General features: G+C 58.6%; 1 pseudogene; it reads right to left on the minus strand.

Moving 5' to 3' along the window:
- Positions 1-1,172: 1,172 nt before the first annotated feature.
- Positions 1,173-1,373, minus strand: LOC132247828 (U2 spliceosomal RNA; annotated as a pseudogene).
- Between the last annotated feature and the right edge of the window lie 3,894 nt (positions 1,374-5,267).

Raw genomic sequence — 5,267 nt, forward strand, 5'->3', positions numbered from 1 at the left:
CCCAGTCTGGCTGAACGCGTAGCGACCCTGCCTGGATTTCGCAGAACAGAACTCAGGCTAGGAGGGATCTCCATAGGTGATCTAGTCCAACCCCCTGCCTGAGGCGAATCGTCCTTATCTGAGGCACCCTGTGCAGATCCATAATGCAACCTCTCAGTAAAACTACCCCCAACCCTGACACCACACAGGCCTTAAGGCCCTAACCTGCCACAGGTAACACATGGGGAATGTGGCAGCCAACGTCCTGCTTCTGCAAAATGTTGTTAATATTCACTCGAGAGATCTCAGGTAGATCTCCATGCCCCCAAGGAGGGAGGCAACCCCTTCGCCCCCCCAGCCCATACCAATCTGACCATGGGGTCAAATTTATTTCTGAGCCCAAATATGGAGTCGGTCTGACTGTGAGCGGAGGGGCAAGACCCTCTAACCCAGGCTTGTCCAACATACGGCCCACGGGCCGCCATGCAGCTCATCAAGTGCCTGCTACGTCTCCTTTGGCTCCGCTCCTTTGCCCCTGGCATCCGGGTCGCCTCCTGGGACCTGCCAGGCTCAGCGGGAGCGGGGCGCGGCACCTGGGCTGCCCCAGCCATGAGACAGAGACACTGGGACTGGCACCAGGAGACTAAGGTCCTAGTCCTGCCCTGACTCCCCGTCGGCATTTGAGGTTGCACTTGGCATATGATGGCAGCACCCGCATGTGTCAGGCTGTACCTTCCACATTATGAGTATACATGATGGGTGAGGGTCCATATTGATACCACAGAATTATTACATAGTAATCAAATGGTGATCTTGAACTGGTGAGTTGTTTTTAACTTCACCTGTCTCTGCCAAACTAGTTTTTCTATGACTAAAATTAATTTGGGTCTTAGCTACAGGGCCTACGCTACGCTCAAAAAATGGTAAATGAGAGGAAACGAAAAATTGGTGCTGAATGTCAAGTTTCCAAAGATAGTTGGACCACTGATTTTTTTGTTATTGAACAAAACGGGAACATCCTGTGTCTGATTTGCCAAGAGAAAGTAGCTGTCTGCAAGGAGTACAACGTGAAGCAGCATTATTCTGCAAAACCTGCCAGACTGTCGGGGGTCCCTGCCCGGCACCAGCCCCCCCCAGATGTCTCTGAAGAAGCGACAAGATCTACTTTTTGACAGCAGCAAGTTCTCCCCGAGGGGAGGTGCACCACTCCTGGAGGCACTGCAATACCAGGCCGATGTGTGGAGTGGATGGAGCAAGCTCCGAGTCCATCTCCCAGTTCCAAAAATCCATTTAATATAAAGTCCTCACATCGAGGACATATCAGATATTAAACTGATAAGAACAGATTGACTTTTATTAGTAGATGCTAAGGATTGTAAATCCAAAAAAAAGATGACAAAGCCGATAGGGAAATACAGAGCACCCGGACGAGGGACTAACAATATAAGGATGGGGGTGGGGTGGGGTGGGGAACCATCTGCTGTATGTGCCCCTGCTGCCCGCACCGATTGCACAGCTTGGGCTGGTCGTGATACACCACATATCCCCTACACGGCCCAACTTGCACCGCTGAAGCCAAGTGCTTAACCGCCCCAGGGCTCCCCACCACCTCATGGAGCACCACTTCCGCCCTCCATGCCCCCGTCCAAACCCCCCAGCGATCACATTCTTTTTCTACAAACGTCACACTCTCCACCCTCTGCTCAACCATCTTCTCACGTCGTCCTTCTGCGCCATGTCTGTAAACATCTTAATATATAGCACTCTCTCCCGTGCCTTCTGCCCCATATCAAACACCAACTCCTCCAGCTCCCCTCTGTCCAAGGCCTCCTCATGCGCCTTGCAAAAGGCAGCATAACATTTCTCAGTCTCAAAAGTCACGTTCCAGACCTTCCTGTTGTCAAAGGCCACCACGCAGTGCAAGTCCCTCGGATTTACTTTGAGGGTCTTCAAATGGACCTTGGCCATAAAGTCTCCACGCCGCAGAGTCTTGTTTCTCTTATATCCCTCAAGGACAAGGCTTACCTTCACCATCCATTTTCTTCCTCTTCAGGATCCGCCACTCCTACCGCCTCCTTCTCTTGCCCCAGGGTCTCCCGACGACTTGGTGCCACCAGCGATGCTCCTCTCTCTTCAGGGGTCTTCTGCCCCCCCGCTCCCACTTGGGCCTTCCCTTTCCGTTGCACACGCGTCCACCCTTCCTCCTCCTCCGCCATTCGCTCACCAACTCTGTTGTCGTCGTCCCTTCCGCCGATCTGGTTTCCCCATCGCCACCGCTGCTCCTGAACTCTATCCTCCTCAGCTCTCATCTCCGCCGTCATTTGCATACCAATCTGCATCCCGATCTGCATATTGGGCCTCGCCTTCGTAGCTGCCATCTCTCTCTGCACCGCTGTCCCCTCCGTCTTCCCCGGTGCTCTGATCATGGCCTTCTACAGGCCTCACATCGAGGACGTATCAGTTCTCAAACTGATAAGAACACACTTTTATTAGTAGATGTTAAGGATTGTAAATCCAAAAAAAAGATGACAAAGCCGGTAGGGAAATACAGAGCGCCCTGGCGAGGCACTAACAATAGAAGGATGGGGGTGAGGTGGGGAACGCAACTAAGTTACATGCGATACAAAGTTAGCCAACTAAGCCCGGGGGAGAGGGGAGGGGGGAAGGGGAGGGGGGCGTTTCGCAACGCTGAGAGAAAAAGAAGATAGAAACACACATACCCGTGACAATGGTCCGCAATGGTGGAAGAAGTGGTCCAAGGAAAAAGTGTCTCAGTCTAGATATAGTCTATCGCGGGGGTCCTCCTCGGTTGGCGCAGGGTCGTTGTCCGTTGTTGATGAGTCCTCTTGAAGTGAAGGTCTGTCTGGTGCAGAGTGGGGGGGTGTTCAGGCGGTCCCCTCTGAGTCCGGTCCGGTGGCAGTTCTCCTGGTGGGATCCGTGTACTGGTGGTGGGCTGTGATGTGCTCCACCTAAATGTCGCGGGACCACCGGATGGTGTCGGACACCATGACGCAGCGCATCAGCTTGGTGTAACGGCGGGAGACGCGGCAGGCACGCAGGATGCTCTTGTTACTGGGGTCCCAGGCTCTGAGCGTTCCCACGATGAGCACGTCGACTGTCACGTCGTAGCCGTGGCCCCTCAAGGTGTCGGCCAGCGGGGCGTACTTCTCCCGCTTGCGAGCCCGGGCGTCTGTGAAGGCTTGGCGCCGGTTCTGGAACAGGATGGTGACGTCCACGATGACGATCTTCTTGACCTCCTCGTCGGTGATCACGATGTCGGGGCGCATCTGGCTCTTGCAGCCCGGGACGGTGCGGTTGATGGAGACCTGCCCCGCGGCGGCCGGGCTGGCCCTCACCGGACGGTCCTGGATGGCGTTGTGGCGGAGCTGCCAGGCCCTGGCGTGCAGCTTGCAGCTGCGCAGCACGTGGGGGAGGGTCTCGGCCGCGTAGCCGCACCGTCGGCACCTCTTGTCCCGGTGGCCAAAGCGGACGGCCCCGTTGAGAGGCAGGCAGTTGAGGCGGGCGCGGTGGAGGAAGCGCCAGTCCGCGAAGCACGTGAAGCTCCCGCTAGGCATGAAGTGGTTGCTGGCGTCCCACTTCGAGGTGACGCCGAAGACCTTGCCCTGGTGGGGTTTGGCCCTCAGGTCGCCGGCATATTTGTTGCGGACGGCGTCCTTCAGGAACCTCTCCAGGAAGGTCCTCGTGCGAGGCGTCACGGTCACAGAGTCGGCGTGCGGGGCTGGCTGCAGGGAGACTGCCAGCTCCCGGCGCTCCTCGGTCCAAGTCCAGGCGCAGCCGATGCGCTTCCCGAGGCGGCGCGTGGCGTTGCGGGCTCGGCTCCACAGCGAGGCAAAATCCCCGCCGTCTCGGCTGAACTCGCCCTCCAGCGAGCCGCTCAGGAAGGTGGCCAGGTCACGTCCGGTGGGTTGCCTGCCGATCCTCTTGCAGGAGGTCTCCTCCAGGGTGCTGGCGGCGATGATACTTACCGTCGTGTCCAGGCAGGTCAGGAGGCAGAAGGCGTGGGTGACCATGGCAATGTCACCGAGGTCTCCCATGCGGGGCACGTTGGCACCCCCCTGCCAGTAGGGGATGTGCAGGACCTCGTTGCTGGCCCTCAGCGGCAGGTGCAGCCACTTCTTCAGCAGCTGCCGGATCTCGGTGTCCGCTTTCTTGAGGGGGATCTTGGGGACCGCCGAGCCTCTCAGGACGAACGCAACGCGGGGGATGAGGAAAGTGTTCACGGTGTCGATCTTCTGCCAGGGGGCCAGCAAGGACGAGTCGAGTTTGCGTGCGTCCTGCACGATGCCGTTGATGGTCTCCTCCGGCATCTGCCTGGCCCGGTGGCCGGTGGGTGTCCCCAGGTGGCAGTAGGCCTCGCCGTCACGCAGGTGCCGCATCGCCTGGCCCTGGATCGTGAGGGTGGAGTCCAGGACGTGGCTCTTCTGCTTCCCGTCGATGTGCAGGGAAGCGCACTTGGCAACGTTAAAACGCAGGCCCATCCACCTGGCCGCCTCGGACGTCACGTCCAGCATCTGCTGCAGCTGGGTGGCGTCGGGGGCGAGGAGCACGAGGTCGTCGGCGTAGGCCAGGACGCTCAACTTCTGGCCGTAGAAGTCGAGCCCGCCAGGGCCGCCTGCCGCGGCTCGAAGGAGCGGTTCCATGGCCAGGTTGAATATGATGGGGCTGAGGGGGCAGCCCTGTCTCACTCCCGACCGGATGGGGATCTCCTTGGTTTCCCTGTCGGTGGTGCGGACGGTCGTGGTGTAACCGCGGTAGAGCTCGCACACCAGGTCGATGACGCCGTCTGGCAGGCCCAGCTCACGGAGGGTGCCGAAGATGTGGCGGTGGGGCACGGACCCGAAGGCGTTGGAAATGTCCAGCCACGCCACCGCGTACTGCTTCCTGGTCCTCCGGGCGTTGTCCAGGGCCATCTGGAGGGTGAAGTTGTGTTCGTAGCAGCTCTCTGTAGACATGAACCTCTTCTGGCTCTGGCTGACAGCTCCGCCGGTTACCGCCCAGTCGGTGATGCGGCCCGCCAGGCAGCTGGCGCAGAGTTTAGCGACGGTGGAGCACAGGGTGATGGGTCTCCAGTTGTCCGGGTCATTTGGGTCTCCCTTCTTATGGATGAGGACCGTCACGGCCCTCTTCCAGGCAGCAGGCGTGCGCCAGAATTCTCTGCACCTGTTGAAGAGAACAGAAAGAACAAGGCAGCCCGGGTCACGTTTTTTAAGGAGACCGTACCTGATCCCGTCCTTGCCGGGGGTGGTGTCCCTGGTCCTCTTCAGGCG

This window comes from Alligator mississippiensis, chromosome 1 (genome assembly GCF_030867095.1).
Source record: "Alligator mississippiensis isolate rAllMis1 chromosome 1, rAllMis1, whole genome shotgun sequence".
NCBI classification, from domain to species: Eukaryota; Metazoa; Chordata; order Crocodylia; family Alligatoridae; genus Alligator; species Alligator mississippiensis.